The 22,755-nt window shown below is 36.3% G+C and overlaps 1 pseudogene; it reads left to right on the top strand.

Annotated features, from left to right (window-relative positions):
• The first annotated feature begins 14,944 nt into the window (after nucleotides 1-14,944).
• LOC122897750 lies at nucleotides 14,945-15,139 on the top strand (annotated as a pseudogene).
• Nucleotides 15,140-22,755: the final 7,616 nt, after the last annotated feature.

Here is a 22,755-nt window from a genome sequence, read left to right as displayed (position 1 = left end):
TTGGATATAAGGTGTTACACACAAATAAACGACTAATAAAATTTATTATTTGTGGGGTTCCAAAGGAAAAGGATAAAATCATATTAACCAAAACCATGTGTATGTAGTTTTCTGAAATGGTTTAAAGGTTCTGGGATTTCATGGCTCAGTAAAAATGTTTTTTGCTTTTTTTGGTTTTTGTTGTTGTTGTTGTTGTTTTAGTTGTACTAATCAACATAAGGTTGTCAACTTTTAACTTTTCTTATTAAGATCATTATAATTATAATTGACTATTATTATCATATTATATCATATTAATATCATATAAGAAGTGATAGAATTTTAAAATAAAAACAGCCCACTTAAAAGTGTAATATGGGGGGCACCTTGGTGGCTCAGTGGGTTAAAGCCTCTGCCTTCAGCTCAGGTCATGATCCTAGAATCCTGGGATCGAGCCCCGCATTGGGCTTTCTGCTCTGTGGGGATCCTGCTTCCCCCTCTCTCTCTGCCTGCCTCTCTGCAAACTTGTGATCTCAGTCTGTCAAATAAATAAATAAAATCTTTAAAAAAAGTGTAATATGGTAGCATTAGGAAATTCTCTGAATATTGTCCTTATTTTTCTCATTTTGTTGGACTGGCACTGGTCAAATAATAAACTTCTATTTGCAAGCAACCATTATATGGCATCCCAGACAAATATCAAATAATAAATTGCAAGAAGAGAACAGAGTTAGTCTATGATATTTTATAGATGTTGTAAGAGAACTTTCACAATCTAATATTGGGAAGAGTGATTACTTTGCTTTCATGATATTTTCCCCCCTGGCACTTAGGAAGTTTATCATTAAACAGATCTAGAAGTACATAATAAAAATAAATGTTAAACAATCAATAAAATTAAAATGCAGCAAGTTGAATAGAAGAAAATATTTGCAAATCATATATCTGATAAGGGGTTAATATCCAAAATATATTTAAAAAACTCATACAACTGAACAGCAAAAATATAAAAAATGTATAATTTAAAAATGGGCAGAGGATCCAAATACACACTTTTCCGAAGAAGACATTCAGGTGGCCAACAGGTACATGAAGATGCTCAACATCACTAATCATCAGGGAAATGAAAATCAAAACTACAATGACATATCATTTCACACCTGTTTGAATGGCTATTACCAAAATGACAAGAAATAACAAACATTGGTAAGGATGGAGAAGAGGGAATCCTTGTTCATTGTTGGTAGGAAGGTAAATTGGTGAAGCCACTATAGAAAACAATATGAATGTTCCTCAAAAAGATTTTTAAAAATCATAAAAATATAATGTGAGGAACATGTGACTCTTCCTTTCACTTGAACACCTAGAGGCTGTTGTAGAGTTATTTACTGGCTTAATTTTCAATATTGTTGTATCTTAGTGAATAGGGAAGCCCAAGATGAGGGAGAAAGATGAAGGAATGGCCAGTCAGTAAAACAGAACACACACACAACCTTTTTATTATTATTATTATTATTATTATTATTATTATTACAGTTGACACACAATGTTATATTAGTTACAGGTGTATAACATATGATTTTACAAGTTTATACATTATACTATGCTCACCGTAAGTGTAGCTACACTTCGTCCCCATGTTGCTATTATAATATCATTTATTTACTGTGTTCCCTATTCTGTGCCTTTTATTCCCATGACTTATTTATTCCATAACTGGAAGCCTATATTTCACTACTCCCCTTCACCTGTTTTACCCTTATGCCATCTCCCCTACCCTTTGGAAATGATCAGTTTGCTCTGTTTATAAGTCTGATTCTGCTTTTCGTGTGCTCATTTTTTGAATTTTAGTTTCCACTTATGAGTGAAATCATATTGAATTTGTTTTCTCTGTCTTATTTCACTTAGCATAATACCCTCTAGGTCTATCCATGTTATCTCAAGTGGCACAATCTTGTCCCTTTTAGGGCTGTGTAATATCTCATTCTATGTATATACCATTTCTTCCTATTAATTTGTCTATTGTTGGATACTTGGGTTTCTTCCATTTCTTGGATATTCTAAATAATGTTGCAATAAAACAGAGGTCCATATATCTTTTTAAATTAGAGTTTTCATTTTCTTTGGGTACAAACACAATAGTGGAATCATTGGTTTATATGGTATTTCTATTTTAAATTCTTGGAGGAACCTTCCTACTGTTTTCCACAGTGGCTATAGCAATTTACATTGGTACTAATTTAAACTGGTAAGTGTAAGAGTGTTCCTTTTTCTCCACATTTTTACTAACACTTGCTATTTCTTTTCTTTTTGATTTTAGCAATTTTAACAGGTGCAAGGTGATAACTCATTGTAGTTTTTATTTGCATTTTCCTGATGATTAGTTATGTTGGTTATCTTTTCATGAGAAGACAATATTATGTTTGCTGTTTTATATGGGTGCTGTTTATAGAGCCCCAAAACAATTACAGTAGTAATAACAAAGATCACAGACCATGTATCACCATAACACATACAATAATAACAAAAATGTTTGAAATATTAAGAGAATTACCAAAATGTGAAAAAAGACACGAAATGAGCAAATGTCTTTGGAAAAATTTTGTTGATAGACTTGCTCAACACAAGGTTGCACAAACCTCCAATTTTTAAAATAAAATAAAATAAAATAAATAAAAATAAATAAAAAAATAAAAAAGAAAGAAAGAGAGAAAAGAAAAAAGCAATATCTTCAAAGTGCAACAAAGTGAAGCACAATAAATCAATGCATGTCTGTACATAGAATAGTCAAACTCACAGAGACAGAAAGTAAAATGGTGGATTCCAGGGACCAGAGGTAAGATGATACGAAATAATTGTCTAATGGGTATAGAATTTCAGTAAAGAGAGATGAAAATTTTCTGGAGATTGATTTTGATGATGACTTCACAACAATGCTAATGTATTCAATGTCACTTAAATATATATTTTAAAATGGTGAAGAAATTGTAAACAAACTTCCTTGATGATTCTGAAACAAACAGGGAGTTTAGGAATCACTGTTCTAAAGCTATCCCTCTCCGACCCCTTCTGCTTAGAAACTTAAGTGCAGAGTGAAAGTGTTAGTAGTGGGATGTGAAAGAAAGACCTCTTTGCCACCAAAGACTCAAAGAAATGTCTTCTGTCAGAGCCACTGGGTGTCCTAAAGGTAGTCGGTGAAGAGGCTATCTCAACTGGAATGAAAAATGACATTTGATGTTCTGCCACAGTGGTCAGACCTGACAGATGCCATTTTGGATTTCATTATGAAAGCCATTTGCTATTTCCAACTCTGTTTCCTGGTTTTGGCCTGAAGCATTCTCTGAAAAGGTAGTGTATGACTTGGGTCCAGAATTGTCTACTAACCATTTTGAAATCCAAAACAGTGATCTCTCTGCCAATAGCAAAGTATTTTCACTAATGTTAAATACCCTCCCATTTAAATTACTGCCTAACTTACATACACTAGAAAAGCTTTTAACTCTAATCAGCAAATTTTTCAACAAATGTGTTGGTAAAAACCTAACACAAGATAAAACACTGTGAAGACAAGATTTGTTTTTGTTTTTGTTTAAATTAAATCACTGCCTAGAGCATTTTAATTTAAATAATCCATCAAGTTTAGCTAGCACGAAGAACTATCTTTAGGCAGAACTATAGTCATGAGTGCAATTTTATTTCACCTCATCTCTTTTTCTGTTTTTTTCTTCTTTTTGAGTACTCCAACCCCAGCTGTTTCATTAGTACCTACTATTGAGAATGCCTTTAAGTTTCATAACATTGTGGTTGAAAAATATACCATTTTTAAAATTTTTCATTTTATTTTATTAATTTTTTGTTTGTTAAGCCTTGCTTTGTGATCCAGTATGAGAACTATGCTGGAGAATGTTCCATGTACACCCAAACAGAATGTGTATTCTGATGTTTTAAGATGAAATGTTCTGAGTATATCTGTTAAGTCTGTCTGGTCCAGTGTGTCATTCAAATCCTTTGTTTCCTTGTTGATTTTCTGCTTAGATGATCTGTCCATTGATCTAAGTGGGATATTGAAGTCCCCTATTATTGTATTGGTATGAGTGAGTTTCTTTATGTTACTAATTGGATGTTCCCAGGATGGGAGCATAAATATTTACAATTGCCACAGCTTCTTATTATTCTATATCATTTATTATGATTTATTATTATGATTTATTATGATATGGTTCCCTTCTTCCTCCTTGTCACAGTATTTGGTTTAAAATTTAGTTTATCTAATATTAATTATGTTTACTTCAACTCCCTCTTGATGTCCATTAACATGATAAATGGTTCTCCATTCCCTCACCTTCCATCTGCAGTTGTCTTTAGGTCTAAAATGAGTCACTTGTAGGCATTATATAGGTGATCTTGTTTTTTAATCCATTCTGATACCCTATGTCTTTTCATTGGAGCACTTAGTTCATTTACATTCTGAGAGACTATTGATAAATATGAATTTAGTCTCACTGTATTACCCATTAAGTTATTTCTGGATATTTTCTCTTTCCTTTCTAGAATTTGTCGCATTTGGTCTTTCTTTCCCATTCAAACAGTCCCCTTTATTAAATATATCTTGCAGGGCTGGTTAGTGGTCATGACCTCCTTTAGTTTTTGTCTGTCTGGGTAACTGCTTGTTTTTCCTTCTATTCCCAATGACAGCCTCTCTGGATAAAGTATTCTTGGCTGCATATTTTTCCCCACTCAGCGCATTGAATATATCATGCCACTTTCTTTTAGCCTTTTAAGTTTCTGTGGAGAGATCTGCTAATCTGATTTGTCTTCCCTTATAAGGTAGGGATTTCTTTTCCCTTGCTGCTTTTAAGATTTTTTTTAAAACATTTTCTTGGTGGTTTGGGAGTCTTTTCTGGTTCCATACAAATTTTAGTATTGTTTGTTCCAGCACTTTGAAAAATGCCACTGGTATTTTGATTGGGATGGTGTTGAAAGTACAAATTGCTCTGGGCAGCATAGACATTTTAACACTGTTTATTCTTCTGACCCATGGGCATAGAATGTTTTTTCATCTTTTTGTGCCTTCATTTTCTTTCATGAGTGTTCTGTAGTTCCTCAGGTATGGATCTTTTACCTCTTTGGTTACAGCCAAGATGCCCTTCAACAGACAAACAGATAAAGAAGATGTGGTCCATATATACAATGGAATATTACTCAGCCATCAGAAAGGATGAATACCCAACTTTTGCATCAACATGGATGGGACTGGAGGAGAGTATGCTGAGTGCAATAAGTCAAGCAGAGAAAGTCAATTATCGTATGGTTTCACTTACTTGCAGAACATAAGGAATAACATGGATGACATTAGGAGAAGGAAAGGAAAGTGAAGGGGTGGAAATGGAAGGGGGAGATGAACCAGGAGAAACTGTGGACTCTGAGAAACAAACTGAGGGTTTTAGAGGGGAGGGTAGTGTGGGGATGATTGAACCAGGTGGTGAGTATTAAGGAGGGCATGTCTTGCATGGAGCACTGGGTGTTATATGTAAACAATGAATCTTGGAACACTACATCAAAAATTAATGATGTACTGTATGGTGACTAATATAACACAATAAAAAAACTGGACAAAGGTTCAATGTTTAATAATCAGGGTTTGGATGAACTTATTATGGTAATCCACATAATAGAACACTATGTAATAGCTCAAAATGATATAAAACATACAAGAAATGTTTTGAGAAAATCAAGTTACAAAATATGTGCATATGAAAAAATACATGGGCATATGAATAAGAAAAAGTCTTGAATATATATCTACATGTTAATAATATTTATCACTTTGTAGTAGGATTAAAGATGATTTAATATTTTTTAAAAAAATTTTTTATCTTTGTATTTTGCTGATTTCACTGCTATATGTCCTAGTGTTAGCCTGCTTTGGATGATATTAATGAGAGTTCTCTGTGCATATTGGATTTGTATGTCTGTTTCCTTGCTCAGATTAGGGAAGTTTTCAGCTATAATTTCCTCAAATATACCTTCTGCCTCTTATTCCTTTCTTCTTGTTCTGGGACTCCTATGATGTGAATGTTATTACTTTTGATGGAGTCCACTGAGTTTCCTAAGTCTCTATTCATGATCCATTATTTTTCTTCCCCTTTTCTTTTCGGCTTCGTTATTTTCCAAAATTTTATCTTCTATATCATCTATCCATTCCTCTGCTTCTTCCATTCTTGTTCTCATTACAGCTAGTCATTTTTTGCATCTTGGTTATAGCATTTTATTTTGGCCTGACTACTTTTTAGGCTTTTCATCTTTATGGTAAGGGACTCCCTGGTGTCTTCTATGCTTTTCTCAAGCCAAGCTAGTATTCTTATAATTGTTGCCTTAAATTCTGGATCTGGCATATTACTTATATGTGTTTGATTAGATCCCTGGCCATGACCTTTCCTTGTTCTTTCTGTTGGGATGAATTCTTCCATCTTGGCATTTTGTCTAGGTCTTTTTCTCCTCTGTGTTAGGAAAGCCTGTTGTGTTTCTTGCTCTTGAGAGTAATGGTTTTATTAAGAAGAGGTCATATACTGTCTAGGGCCTGACACTTCAGGAGGTGTCTCTGGTGTGTGCTATGTGCCCTCTTCTGCTGTGTTTTGGTTGCTCTTTCCCTCAAATGTGTTCTCTGTAGTTTCTCCTTGTCTGTAGTGGGGAGTGTTTGGACCTTGCCAGTGTGTAGCAAGTTTTAACTAGGTATACTTTGGTCTGTTAAAAGAGATCATATCTTATTTCCACTAGAGCTGAAGATTTGCAACACTCCACAGTCAGTAGATGGTGTGTGCATGGGAGTTGTGCTGGTCTTCTGGCCCCTTTTCTGCTTTTGCTGCCAAGAATGTTTTCCCTAATAAAAAATCACCTGAATATCATTGTGGGGGCAGGTGGTGTTGTAAGGGGCTCAAGCTTCTCCAGTGTGGGTGCTGAAATCCCTCCATGTTGATGGGTGGGGGATAAAAATAGACATCACCCAACTCTCTCGTTCCTGAAGACGGGGTTTCACACTGCTACTGTACTTGAAGGCCCTCAATCTCCTCTCATGTTTCCCAAGCATCCCTCAAATCCCTGCCTTCACCCTGTCTGTGTCTGGGCCATCTGCCCCCTCGCAGCACAGTACTCCTATGTTTTATATCAGGCACACCAGATGAGTTTCAAAACTCCAGATTTTAGGGACATGAGGCAGACTTGTGCTGGTCCTCTGGGATAAGGTCTTTCTGCCCTGGGGTTAGTCCCAGTTTGTCCCAGAAGGGCAGTATCATGAAAGCACAGACATTCAGAGTTTATAGTAAAGGGTAGAAAAAAGCTAGTCTTAAGGTTAGCTCCCCTCAGCCCCTATGCTAATGAGCAGAGCAATGCAATGGTGCCTGCTACCCCTTTTGTCCCTTGAGAAGCAATGATTCCCTCCCAAATGCACTCCAAGGAGAGAACTCTTTCTTCCAGTTCAACCCATGGAATCTTCAGACCACATTTTCATTCCTGGGCCTCTGCTCTTCTCCACAGGAGCATCGCTATGCCTTCGAGGCTCCATAACAGCCATGGCACGGATTTCTAAAACTTCAGTCTTTGAGCTCTGCTGCTTATGAAAACTCATGATGATCAGCCCCTATCATTTTGCCAATCAGTAGTTTGGAGGAACTGTTTTTCTTGTGCAATACCCTGTGCACTGTTGTCTGTCTCTCTCTCCTTCCCTCTCTTTCTCTCTCTCTCTCTGTCTTTCTCTCTCTCTCTCTCTCTCTCTCTGTGTCTCTTCTCTCCATGATCAGGGCTCCATCCTCTCCATAGCACCCATAATTATTTTCTCCCACAAATAATGTTTCCACACCTCCTACCTCCCAGAATGTCATCTCTATTCTCCCTCTAGTTATGCAATTTGCTCTCTTGGTCCTCAGATTGATTTCTTGGATGTACAGAATGATATGGTATTACTTTAGCTGTGTTCAAGGAATGAGGCAAGCATAGGGGCTCTCTGCTCTTCTGCCATCTTAACTCCTCCCCTCAGTTTTTTATTTTAATTCCAGTTAGTTAACATATAGTGTAATATTGGTTTTGGATATACAATACAATGATTCAACACTTCCATACATCAACCTATACTCATTACAAGTGCATTCCTTAACCCCATCATCTATTTAACCCATCTCTGCTCCCAGACTCCCTGCTGATAAACATCAGTTTGTTCACTATAGTCGAGAATCTGTTTCTTGGTTTGCTCTCTCACTCTTTTTCTTTTCCATTTGCTTGTTTTGTTTCTTAAATTCCTCATGAGTGAAGTCATATGAAATTTTTCACTCTCTGACTGACTTTCTTCGTTTAACATAATCCTATTTCCTTCTATGCCTTTGCAAATGGAAATATTTCATTCTTTTTGTGGCTGGATAATAGCCCATTATATATATGCCACATCTTTGTTACCCATTCATCAGTTGATGGACATTTGGGTTGTTTTCATAATTTGGCTACTGTAGATAATGCTGTTATATGTCTCTAAGAGCATGTGTCCTTTTGAATTAGTATTTTTGTATTCATTGGGTAAATGCCTAATAGTACAATTGATGGATCCAAGGACACTTTTATTTTTAGCTTTTTGAGGAACCTCCATACTGTTTTCCACAGTGACTATAACAGGTCACATTCCATCAGCAGTGCAAGAGGTTTCTTCTTTCTCCACATCCCCAATGACACTTGTTTTTTCTTGTATTCTTGATTTTAGGCATTCTAACTGGTATGAGGTGATTCCCATTTTAGTTTTATTTTTCATTTCCCCCATAGTGAGTGATGATAAGCATACTTTCTTGTGTCTGTTGGTCATCTGTATGTATTTGGAGAAATGTATGTTCAAGTTTTCTGCCCATTTTTAATCAGATTATTTCTTCTTCTTCTTCTTCTTTTTTTGCATTGGACTATGTAATTTCTTTATATATTTTGGATACTAACACTTCATTGGATATGTCATTTGCAAATATCTTCTCCCATTCAGTAGGTTGCCTTTTAAAAGCTTTTTGCTGTGATGTAGTACCAATAGTTTATGTTTTTCTTTCCCTTGCCTCTGACCAGTGTCAAAGGAGGTAACTGTCTGTGTTCTGTTACATGATTTTTATGGTTTCAGATCTCACATAAAGGTCTTTCATCCATTTTGAATTTATTTTTCTGTATAGTGTAAAAAAGTGGTCCAGTCTCATTATTTTGCATGTGGCTATCCAGTTTTCCTAACACCATTTGTTGAAGAGACTGTATTTTTCCCATTGGATATTCTTTACTGATTTTTTGAAGATTAGTTGACCATACAGTTGTGAGTTCATTTCTGGATTTTCTATTCTGTTCTAATGATCCATGTGTCTATTTTGGTACCATTAGCATACTATTTTGATCAAAAGAGCTTTGTAATGTAAATTAAAGTCTGCAGTTATGATATCTCCACATTTGCTTTTTGCTTTTCTTTTTCAATATTGCTTTGGATATTTGAGGTCTTTTGTGGTTTCATAAAAAATTTAGGATTTTTTTTTGTTTTAATCCTTTGAATAATATCATTCTCAATGGGGAAAAACTGACAGTGTTCTTATTGAGATCAGGAAAACAACAAAGATGCCTACTCTTGCCACTGTGGTTCAACATAGTAGTAGAAGTCCTAGCAACAGCAATCAGACAGCAAAAAGAAATAAAAGGTATTCAAATTGACAAAGAAGAAGTCAAATTCTCTCTCTTCACAGATGATATGATACTTTATATGGGAAACCCAAAAGACTCCGCCCCCAAACTACTAGATCTCATACAGTAATTCAGTAATGTGGCAGGATATAAAATCTATACACAGAAATCAGTTGCTTTCTGTGAAAATATAGAAATATAGAAAGGGAATTTAGAGAATAGATTCCATTTGCCATAGCACCAAGAACCATAAGATACCTGGGAATAAACCTAGCCAAAGAAGTAAAGATATGTACTCAAGAAACTACAGAACATTCATGAAAGAGATTGAAGAATATACAAAAAGATGGAAAAGCATTCCATGCTCGTGGGTTAGAATAAACATTGTTAAAATGTCTATACTACCTAGAGCAATCTATACTTTCAATGCTATCCTGATCAAAATTCCATAGGAATTTTTCAAAGTGCTGGAACAAACAATCCTAAAATTTGTATGGAACCAGTAAAGACCCCAAATCGCTAAGGAAATGATAAAAAGAAAAACAAGGCTGGGGGCATCATATTGCCTGATTTCCAGCTTTACTCCAAAGCTGTGATCACCAAGAGAACATGGTACTGGCACAAAATCAGGCAAAGAGACCAGTGGAACAGAGTAGAGAGTCCAGATGTGGATCCTCAACTCTATGGTCAAATAATCTTCGACAATGCAGGAATAACTATCCAATGGAAAAGACAGTCTCATCAATAAATGGTGCTGGAAAAATTGGACAGCTATGTATAGAAGAATGAAACTCTACCATTTTCTCACACTATTTACAAAGATAAACTCGATGGATGAATGGCCTCAATGTAAGGCAGGGATCCATCAAAATCCTAGAGGAGAACATAGGCAGTAACCTCTTCGACATTGGCTACAACAACTTCTTCCAAGACACCTTCCAAGACATCTCCAAAGGCAAAGAAAACAAAAGCAAAAGTGAACTTTTGGGGCTTCATCAAGATAAAAAGCTTCTGCACAGCAAAGGAAACAGTCAACAACAACAAAAAAGAGGCAACCAGGGGCGCCTGGGTGGCTCAGTGGGTTAAAGCCTCTGCCTTCAGCTCAGGTCATGATCTCAGGGTCCTGGGATCGAACCCCACATTGGGCTTTCTGCTCAGCATGGAGCCTGCTTCCCCCTCTCTCTCTGCCTGCCTCTCTGCCTACTTGTAACGTCTCTCTAATAAATAAATAAAATCTTAAAAAAAAGAGGCAACCCACGGAATGGGAGAAGATATTTGAAAATTACATTAGAGATAATGGGCTGGTATCCAAGGTGTATAAACTTCTCAAACTGAACACCTAAAAAACCAAATAATCAAGTCAAAAAATGCACAGAAGGCATGAGCAGACACTTCTCCAAAGAAGACATACAAGTGGTTAACAGACACATGAAAAAATGTTCATCATCATTAGCCATCAGGGAGATTCAAATCAAAATCACATTGAGATACCACATTACACCAGTTAGAATGGCCAAAATTGACAAGACAGGAAACAACATGTATTGGAGATGATGTGGAGAATGGGGAACCCTCTTACACTGTTGGTGCAGCCACTTTGGAAAACAGTGTGGAGATTCCTTAAGAAATTAAATATAGAGCTACCCTATGACCCTGCAATTGCACTATGGGGTATTTACCCCAAAGATACAGATGTAGTGAAAAGAAGGGCCATCTTTACTCCAATGTTCATAGCAGCAATGGTCACAGTCACCAATCTGTGGAAAGAACCAAGATGCCCTTCAATGGATGAATGGATAAAGAAGATGTGGTCCACACATACTATGGAGTATTATGCCTCCATCAGAAAGGATGAACACCCAACTTTTGTATCAACATGGGTGGGAATGGAGGAGATTATGCTAAGTGAAATAAGTCAAGCAGAAAGAGTCAATTATCATATGGTTTCACTTATTTGTAGAACATAAGGAATAACACGGAGGACATTGGGAGATGGAGAGAAGTGAGTTGGGGGAAATTGGAGGGGGAGACAAACCATGGGAGACTGTGGACTCTGAGAAACAAATTGAGGGTTTTGGAGGGGACGGGATGGGGGTTTGGGTAAGCCTGGTGGTGGGTATTAGGGAGAGCATGTATTGCATGGAATACTGGGTGTGGTACATAAGCAATGAATTCTGGGGCATGTAATTAGTTCCTCAGAGTCCACAGTCTCTCATGGTTCATCTGCCCCTCCAATTTCCCCCACTTTTAATATTTCTTGCAGGACTGGTTTATTGGTCACAAAGTCCTGTAGTTTTTGTTTGTCAGGGAAACTCTTTATCTCTCCTTCTATTCTGAATTATAGTCTTTTGGATACAGTATTCTTGTATACAGTTTATTCCCATTTAACACTTTGAATAAATCATGCCACTTTCTTCTAGTGTTCTAGGTTTCTGTTGTGAAATTTCCAGCTAGACTTAGGGGTTTTCTCTTCTAGGTTGCTGCCTTCAAGATTTGTTTCTTTATTAGTATAGTTTGCAAATTTAATTACAATATGTCTTGGTGTTGGCCTGTTATGCTGATTTTTATGGGTGTTCTTTTTGCTTCCTATACATGGATGTCTGTTTCCTTTCCCAGATCAAGGAAGTTTTCAACTATTATTTTGTCAAATAAATTTTCTGCCCCCTTTTCTTTTCTTCTTCTGGGACTTGTATAATATGAATGTTATTATGTGTGATGGAGTCACTGATTTCCCTCAGTGTATTCTCAATTTACATAATTCTTTTCTTTCTTTTGTTCAGTTTCTTTCTATTATTTTGTCTTGTAGCTCATTAATTCCTTCCTCTGTTGCTCATTGCATCAAGACTGCTGTTCATTACTTCAAGATTGTTTCCAATTTTGTTTGTTGCACTCATCATCTTTGATTGATTTTTTAACCCTTTTATCTCTGTTTTAGGTCTCATTGGTGTCTTCTATTATTTTCTTAAGCCCACTGAGTATCCTTATTATTGTTGCTTCAAATTCTCCATCAGTCATGATAATTATATCTCTTTCATTTAGTTATATGACCTTGGCCTTATTTTATTCTTTCATTTGAGATAAATTCCTCTTGGCATTTTATCTAAGTCTCTGCCTTCTACTATGTGTTAATAAATCCAGTTTTGTCTCTTGCTCCTGAAACTAATGATCTTGTGAAGAAGTGATAATGTAATTCCCATGGCCTGGTGTTTCAGCTTGTATCTTTAGTATGTCCTGCATGCACTCAGCTATGTGTTCTGGATGCTCTATCCTTCAGGCCAGTCATCTGCAGAGGCTCCTTTTCTACTTTTCTGGGCAGTGTTTGGTACCTCGACTGAAAGTGGTAATTTTTAGCTATGTGTCCTTTAGTCTGCTTGTGAAATGAGACCGTTCACCACCTCTACTGGAATTGACGCCCTGAAAATATTTCTGGTTAGAAGACATGGTATGGGTACGGTTTTCTGCTGATATTTTGGAGAAAAAGCCCACCTTTCTGGGACTGGCAGCCTAACTGGGATGGGCATTTCAATTGGAGTATAGAAGTTCAGGGCTTATTGTATTGAAATTATGCATTGTTGAATCTGTACTGTTTCCCACAAGTGCTTCTGTGTTTATGCTGAGGGGTGTAGAAGGGAAAAGGCACTGCTAGCTCGTTTTTCCTGGAGAGGTGTCTCCTTCAAAGATACCTCTCATGGACATGCTTCAAGAAGAGTGGATAATCTCTCCATTCTGTGACCTAGGCCTTCTTCAGATTATTGTTTCTGTGATGTTTGCCTCCATAATTTTACCTACCTTCTCTCCAGGAGCAGTTCAGCACTTTCCAGGCTCAATGCCAGCCAAGCCCCACTGACTGTCAAAATTCCAAGTTTTAAGCCCCAGTGGTTGCAAGAACTCACAAAAGTTCAACCCTCTTGTTTTTCAAGCCAATGGCTTTGTGAACCATTCTTCTTGTGCATTCCTCTATGTCTCTCTCTCTCTCTCTTTTCCTTATCCATGACCATTGCTCCATCCCATCCTCAGTAGCCATGATCCATGCCTCCCCTAAACTATATCTGCACACTCCTTGCCTTCTTTGAAGTGGTCTCTTCTCTCACTCTAGTTGTGGGATTTGTTCTGTCAGTCTTCAGGTCTTTCTGTGGTGCTTAGGATGATTTGATACCTATCTAGCTGTGTTTGTGGGATGAGGCAAACCTAAGGTCCTCCTACTCCACCAGTATCTTCCTACTCCTGAAATTGCATTGTTAATTATCTTTCAAATAGTCCTTTATTAGTGTAAGTGAACATACTGGTGTTTATATATTGAATCTGTACCCAGCATCTTTGGTGAATTCATTCATTATTTTGGTGGAATCTTTATGTTTTTTTTTTTTTTTCCATCAGAAAGCCATGTCATCTGAAAACAGGTAGTTTTTTAATCTTACTTTCTGATCTGGATGATTTTCATTTCTTTTTCATGCCTACTCGCTGTGGTTAAGACTTTCATTACTATATTGAATAAGAGTAGTAAGAGTGGTCATCCTTGTCTTGTATGTGATTTTAGAAGAAAAGCTTTTAAATTTTCACTGTTGTGTATGATGGTATCTGTGACCTTGTCATATAGAAACTTATTATATTAAAATACACTCCTAAACCAATTTATTGAGCATTTTTATCAGCAAAGGTTGTGGATTCTGTCAAATGCTTTTTATGCATTTATTGATATGGGGTGTATCACATTTACTGATTTGCATCAAGAGCCTTTCTTGCATCCCAGGGATAAATCCTGTTTGATCATGGTGTATGATTCTTTTCATGCACTCTTGAATTCAGTTTGCCAGCATTTTGTTGAGAATTTTTTCATCTGTATTCAACATGTTCTTTTCTGGCTTCAGTATTCTGGCTTCAGGTAATACTGGCCTCATAAAATGAGTTTGGAAGTTTTCCTTCATCTTCAGTGTTCTAGAAAAATTTAAGAAGTATTGGTATTAATTCTTTTTTATATGCTAGGTAGAATCCACTAGTGACTCTATCTGGTCTCAAGCTTTTATTTCTTTTTTTTTTTAAAGATTTTATTTATTTATTTGACAGAGAGAGATCACAAGTAGGCAGAGAGGCAGGCAGAGAGAGAGGAGGAAGCAGGCTCCCTGCTGAGCAGAGAGTCCAAAGCGGGACTCAATCCCAGGACCCTGAGATCATGACCTGAGCGGAAGGCAGCGGCTTAACCCACTGAGCCACCCAGGTGCCCCTCAAGCTTTTATTTTTAAGGAGATTTTTAAAATATTAATTAAAATATAATTAAACATTCCAATTCAGCTTTGCGCAGTGGCAGTATCGTAGCCAATGAGGTTTATCCAAGGCGTGATTATTGCTAATTAAACATTCCAATTCAAATCAGATTAAAAATTGAGAAGCAAAGAGAAAGGGGACTGGGCTTGTGAGTAAACATAAAACACTTTGAAATTATAGTTGACCCTTGAACATACATATTTGGAAATGTGTAGGTGCACTTACATGCATATACTGTAAGTATACAGACAGTAGTAAAAATGTATTTTTGCCTCCTTGTGATTTTAATAACATTTTCTTTTCTCTAGATTACTTTATTGTAAGAATAGAGCATGGAATACATAACACAAAAAATGTGTGTCAGTCAAATGCTTATGCTTATGCTTTGAGTGTGGCTTCTGGTCAACAGTAGTCTATTAGTAGTTAATTTGGAGGGAGTCAAAAATTATACATGGATTTTTTACTGTACACAGGGTCAGTGTCCCACCCCCATGTGTGTTCAGGTATCAACTATATATACAAATGAAGCAGAATTGTCTCAAATCCATTGACATGTTTGGTATTTGATCCTTCTGATCAAATATATTGTCAAATATTTGTCTTATTTGTATTTCAATTGACTTTTAATACTTAGAATTCTTTTTTATTTAATTTCCAGTTAGTTAACAAACAGTGTAATATTAGTTTCATGTGTACAATATAGTGATTCTACACTTCCATACAACACCTGGTGCTCATCACAAGTTTACTCCTGTAAGGAGATTTTTGGTTATTGGTTCTCCTTCCCTGTTAAAAGTCTTTTCAGATTTTCTATTACTTCATGAGTCATTCTAATATTCTAATATCAAGATAAAATTCTTGATAAGTTGTATCTTACTAAGATTCTTCCATGTCTTCTCACTTATCAAATTTGCTGGTGTATAATTGTTCATTGTAGTTTTTATGATTTTTTTGTATTACTGTGAAATAAGTTGAAATGTCTTCTTTGTCATTTGTAATTTTATTAATTTGAATATTTTTGTAATTAGTCTTGTTAAAGATTAGCAAATTTTGTTTATCCTTTGAAAAACCAATTCGTAGTTTTGATATTTTTTTTCTAAAGATTTTATTTATTTATTTGACAGAGAGATAGCACAAGTAAGCAGAGCAGCAGGCCGAGGGAGAGAGAGAAGCAGGTTCTCTGCTGAGCAGGAAGCCTGATGTGGGGCTCTATCCCAGGATCCCGGAACCATGGCCTGAGCCGAAGGCAGCTGCTTAACCAACTGAGCCATGCAGGCGCCCCTCATTGATCTTTTATATTGTCCTTCCAGTGTCTGTTTCATTTATTTCTGCTCTTATATTTATTATTCCTCTTCCTCTGATTACTTTGGGGTTAATTTGTTCTTCTTTTCTCTAGTTTATTGAGGTGAAAGGTAAGGTTATTGATTTTAAGTCTTCCTTTTATCATAATGTAGGAATTTATCACTACAAAATTATTTTAACTTCATCCCATAAATTTTGGCAGTTGTTTTCATTTTCATTTATCTAAGATTTTTTTTTATCTTTCTTTCAAATTTTTCCCCCTTTGGCTTATTGGTTATTAAGGAATGTGTTAATTTCTACCTACCTGTGAATTTCCCAGCTTTCTTTCATTTATTGATTCGTGGTTTCATACCATTGTGCTCAGAAAACATACTGGATATAATTTTAATCTTCCTAAATTCTTTAAGATTTATTTTGTGACCTAAACTATGATTTATCTTTAAGAATGTCCCATTTGCCCTTGTAAAGAAAGTGTATGCAGCTGCTGTTGCATAAAATGATCTATATATATCTTTTGGATCCATTTGGCCTAAAATGTAGTTCAAGTCCAATGTTTCTTATTTATTTTCTGTCGTGATGATATATCCATTATTGAAAGTAGTGTATTGAGGTTCTTCTCCATTATCATATTGCTGTCTATTTTTCCCTTCAGATCTGTTTACTATATTTAGGTTCTCCTATATTTGATGCACATATATTAACAATTGGTTCATCCTCTTCATGAATTGACCCCTTTGTTGTTATATAATGATCTCTTTGCCTCTCATTCCAACTTTAGAGATAAAGTCCACTTTGTATCATACAAGTATAGGTGCCTCTGCTCTCTCCTTTAGTTTCATTTTAGTTTCCATTTCCATTCCTTCCACTTTCAGTCAATGAGTGTTCTTAAATCTTATTTGAATCTCTTCTATGCAGCATATAGTTGGATCTTGCTTTTTTAGTTAGCCATTTTAAGTCACTTAATTGGATAATTTAAACCATTTATACTTAGAGTATTATTGCTAGGTGAGGAATTTCTATTGCCATTTTGTTCATTTATCTCTCATTGTTTTGTATTTCCTTTGTTCCTTTTTATTTAACTCTTACTGGCTTTCTTTGTAAATTGATAAAAATTTTTGCGTGGTATGCTTTGGTCTTTCTCTCATTATCATTTGCATATGTATTACAGTTTACCTTTGTGATTACTGTGAGGTTTTCATAGTATATATTACAGTTAAAAGTATCAGGCCGATAATAATATAATTTAATTGCATAAAAAAGCTATATACTTTTGATTGACTCTTCCTAGATTTTTATGTTGTTAATGGGAAAATTTACAACTTTTTATACTGTATAACCATTAACAAAATATTGTAACTATACATAATCTTAATACTTTTGTCTTTTAAGTTATATGATAGAGTTCAAAGTGATTAACACATCAGTGTTGCAGTATTAGAATATATTTTTAATAATAAACATTTTTATTAATTTCTTTTCAGCGTATCAGAATTCATTGTTTATGCACCACACCCAGTGCTCCATGTCATACGTGCCCTCCATAATACTCAACACCTCCTACCCCCCGCCCCTTCAAAACCGTCAGATTGTTTTTCAGAATCCATAGTCTCTCATGGTTTATCTCCCCTTCCAGTTTCTCTCATCTCCCTTCTCCTCTCCATCTCCGTATGTCCTCCTTGTTATTTGTTATGCTCCACAAATAAGTGAAACCATATGATAATTAACTCTCTCTGCTTGACTTATTTCACTCAGCATAATCTCTTCCAGTTCCATCAAAGTTGATACTAATGTTGGGTATTCATTATTTCTGATGGAGGCATAATACTTCATACTGTATATGGACCTCATCTTCCTCATCCATTCGTCTGTTGAAGGGCATTATGGTTCTTTCCACAGTTTGGCAACCGTGGCCATTGCTGCTATAAACATTGGGGTACATTGGGGTACATTGGCCCTTCTTTTCACTACATCTGTATCATTGGGGTAAACACCCAGTAGTGCATTTGCAGGGTCATAGGGATGCTCTATTTTTAGTTTCTTGAGGAATCTCCACACTCTTCTCCAAAGTGGCTGCACCATCTTCCATTCCTATCAACAGTATAAGAGAGTACCCTTTCTCCACATCCTCTCCAATACATGTTGTTTCCTGTCTTGCTAATTTTGGTCATTCTAACTGGTGTAAGGTGGTATCTCAATGTGGTTTTAAATGGATCCCCCTGATGGCTAGTGATGATGAACATTTTTTCACGTGTCTGATAGCCATCTGTAAGTCTTTGTTGGAGAAGTGTCTGTTCATGTCTTCTGCCCATTTTTTTTACATGATTATCTGTTCTGTTTGTGTTGAGTTTGAGGAGTTCTTTATAGATCCTGGATATCAAACTTTTGTCTGTACTGTCATTTGAAAATGTCTTCTCCCATTCCGTGGGTTGCCTCTTTGTTTTGTTCATGTTTCTTTTACTGCACAGAAGCTTTTGATCTTGATGAAGTCCCAAAAGTTCATATTTGCTTTTGTTTCCTTTGCCTTTGGAGACATATCTTGAAAGAAGTTGATGTGGCTGATATCGAAGAGGTCACTGCCTATGTTCTCCTTTGGGATTCTGATGGATTCCTGTCTCACATTGAGATTTTTTATCCATTTCAAGTTTATCATTGTGTATGGTGTAAGAGAATGGTCGAGTTTCATTCTTCTACAAATAGCTGTCCAGTTTTCCCAGCACCATTTATTGAAGAGACTGTCTTTATCCCTGTGTATTTTTTCTTGCTTTGTCAAAAATTATTTGAATTTGACCATAGAGTTGAGGGTCCATATCTAGGCTCTCTACTCTGTTCCACTGGTCTATGTGTCTGTTTTTATGCCAGTACCATGCTGCCTTGGTGATCACAGCTTTGTAGTGAAGCTTGAAATCAGGTAGCGTGATGGCCCCAGTTTTGTTACGCTTTTTCAACATTTCCTAAGCAATTCGGGGTCTCTTCTGATTCCATACAAATTTTAGAATTATTTGTTACAGCTCTTTGAAAAATACTCATGGAATTTTTATCGGAATGGCATTAAAAGTATAGATTGCTTCAGGCAGTATAGACATTTTAACAACGTTTATTCTTCCAATCCAAGGGCATGCAGTAGTCTTCCATCTTTTTGTGTCTTCTTCAATTTCTGTCATGAGTGTTCTGTAGTTCCTCGAGAACAGATCCTTTACCTCTTTGGTTAGGTTTATTCCCAGATATCTTGTGGTTCTTGGTGCTATAGTAAATGGAATCGATTCTCTAATTTCCCTTTCTGTATTTTCATTGTTAGTGTATAAGAAAGCCACTGATTTCTGTACATTGACTTTGTATCCTGCCATGTTGATGAATTGTTGTATGAGTTCTAGTAGTTTGGGGATTGAGTCTTTTGGGTTTTCCATATAAAGTATCATGTCTTTATGAAGAGGGAGAGTTTGACTTCTTCATTGCCAATTTGGATACCTTTTATTTCTCTTTGTTGTATGATTGCTGTTGCTAGGACTTCTAATAATATGTTGAGAGTGGGCATCCTTGTCATGTTCCTGATCCCAATGGGAAGGCTGTGAGCTTTTTTCCCATTGAGGATGATATTTGCTGTTGATTTTTCAGATAGATTTTATAAAGTTCAGAAATCTTCCCTCTATCCCTATACTTTGAAGCATTTTAATCAGGAACAGATGCTGGATTTTGTCAAATGCTTTTTCTGCATCAATTGAGAGAACCATGTGTTTCTTTTCTCTTCTTTTGTTGATTTGTTCTATCACATTGATTGATTTGCGAGTGTTGAACCATCCTTGCAACTCAGGGATGAATCCCACCTTGTCATGGTGGATAATCTTTTTAACGTGCTGGTGGATCCTGTTTGCTAGGATCTTGTTGAGAATCTTAGCATCCATATTCATCAGTGATATTGGTCTGAAACTCTCTTTTTTGGTGTGGTTGTTGCCCGGTTTGGGGATCAGGGTAATGCTCTCTTCATAGAAAGAGTCTGAAAATTTTCTTTCTGCTTCAATTTTTGAAACAGCTTCAGGAGAATAAGTGTTATTTCTCCTTTGAAAGTTTGATAGAATTCCCCAGGGAATCCATCAGGTCCTGGCCTCTTGTGTTTTGGGAGGTTTTTGATCACTGCTTCAATCTCATTACTAGATATCGGTCTATTCAGGTTGTCAGTTTCTTCCTGGTTCAATTTTGGGAGTTTATAATTTTCCAGGAATGCATCCATTTCATCTAGGTTGCTTAACTTATTGGCATAAAACTGTTGATAATAACTTCTGATGATTGTTTCTACTTCCTTAGTGTTAAGTTGTGATCTCTACCTTTTCATTCATAATTTTATTAATTTGAGCCTTCTCTCCTTTCTTTTGGATTGGTGTGGCCAATGGTTTATCGATCTTATTGATTCTTAAAAAAAAAACAGCTTCTAGTTTCATTGATACATTCTACTGTATCTCTAGTTTCTACCTCATTGATTTCTGCTCTAATCTTGACTATTTCCCTTCTTGTGTGTGTAGTTGGTTTGATTTGTTGTTGATTCTCCAGTTCTTTAAGGTGTAGAGATAGCTGGTGTATTCTGGATTTTTCAATTATTTTGAGGGAGCCTTGGATAGCTTTGTATTTCCCCCTTAGGACCACCTTTGCTGTATCCCATAGGTTTTGGGCTAAAGTGTCTTCATTCTCATGGGTTACCATGAATTGTTTCAGTTCTTCTTTGATATTCTGGTTGATCAAAGCATTCTTAAGCAGGGTGGTCATTAGCTTCCAGGTATTTGAATTCCTTCAAAACTTTTCTTTGTGATTGAGCTCCAGTTTCAAAACATTGTGATCAGAGAATATGCAGGGAATAATCTCAATCTTTTGGTATCAGTTGAGCCCTGATTTGTGACCCAGTATGTGGTCTATTCTGGAGAATGTTCTATGTGCACTTGAGAAGAATGAGTATTCTGTTGTTTTGGGGTGGAATGTTCTGTATATATTTATGAGGTCCATCTGGCCCAATGTGTCATTCAATGCCCTTGTTTCTTTTTTGATTTTGTGTTTCAATGATCTTTCTATTTCTGAGAGAGGGGTGTTTATATCTCCTACTATAAATGTATTCATATCAATATGACTCTTTATGTTGATTAACAGTTTTCTTATGTAATTGGTTGCTCTCATATTGGGGGCATAGATATTTACAATTGTTAGATCATCTTGGTGGATAGTCCCTTTAAGAATGATGTAGTGTCCTTCCGTATCTCTGACTACAGTCTTTAGTTTAAAATCTAATTTATCTGATATGAGAATCATTACTCCAGCCTTTTTTTGAGGCCCATTGTCATGAAAGATGCTTCTCCATCCCTTCATGTTCACTCTGGTTGTATCTTTAGGTTCAAAATAGGTCTCTTGTAGACAACATATGGATGGGTCCTGTAGTTTTATCCAATTTGCAACCCTGTGCCATTTTATGGGTGCATTTAGGCCATTCACTTTGAGAGTGATTATTGATGGATACGTTTTTATTGACATTGTGTTACCTTTGAAGTCTTTCTTTCTGTTGATTGTCTCTATATTTCTGTTTCATGATATTCTTAGGATTTTTTCTCTTTTATAAACCCCCCCTTAATATTTCATGCACTGTCGGCTTGGTGGTCTTGGAAACTCTTTATCTCTCCTTCCATTTTGAATGTCAGTCTTGCTAGATAAAGTATTATTGGCTGCCTGTTCTTCTCATTTAGTGTCCTGAATATATCTTTCCAGGCCTTTCTGGCTTGTCAGGTTTCTGTGGACAGGTCTGACGTTATTCTGATGGGCTTTCTTCTCTACGTAAGGAGCTTCTTTGTCCTAGCTGCTTTCAAGAGATCCTGTCTACAATTATGATTCATCATTCTTACTATCAGGTGTCTTGAGGACTTTCGAGAATCCATAATCTTGGGGGGAGACCGTTCTCCCTCTAGCACATGAACACTGGTTCCATTCACGAGATTGGGAACATTTTCATGGAGAATATGTTCCACTATATCTCCTAGATTTCTTTCTTTCTCCTCCCTCTCAGGGACTCCAATAATTCTGACGTTGCAACGTTTCATAGTGTCATTTATTTCCTTAATTCTGTTTTCGTGGTTTCTAAGCTGTTTGTTCCAGGCTTCCTCCTGATAATTTATCTCTATCTGCTTGTCCTCCAGATCACTAATTCTATCTTCTGTCTCAGTTACCCTAGCTTTTAGAGAATTTAGATTACATTGGAACTCATTGAGAACATTGTGAACATCATCCCTGGTGGCTTTCAGTTCTGCCCTAATCAATTCCATTTTGTCATCCTTGGCTCTCGACAACTTAGTTCTGCCTGGATACTTGTTAGCCTGAATTCTCTGTCTGACATATTGTCTATTTTGATAGCCATTAGCTCTGCTGCAGAAGGCCCAGCCTCTGAATTTTTCTTCTGTTGGGCATTCTTCCTCCTAGTCATTTTGGTGAGAGATGGCTAAACTGATGTAGCTGAATGTATTTACCATGGTACAGGCAAGGAGCACCCTGGAATGCTTCTGACCAATC

Source organism: Neovison vison, chromosome X, assembly GCF_020171115.1.
Source record: "Neovison vison isolate M4711 chromosome X, ASM_NN_V1, whole genome shotgun sequence".
In the NCBI taxonomy this organism is placed as follows: Eukaryota; Metazoa; Chordata; class Mammalia; order Carnivora; family Mustelidae; genus Neogale; species Neogale vison.
The sequence above is the reverse complement of the archived record's forward strand: the minus strand, read 5'-3'. Positions and strand labels throughout refer to the sequence as shown.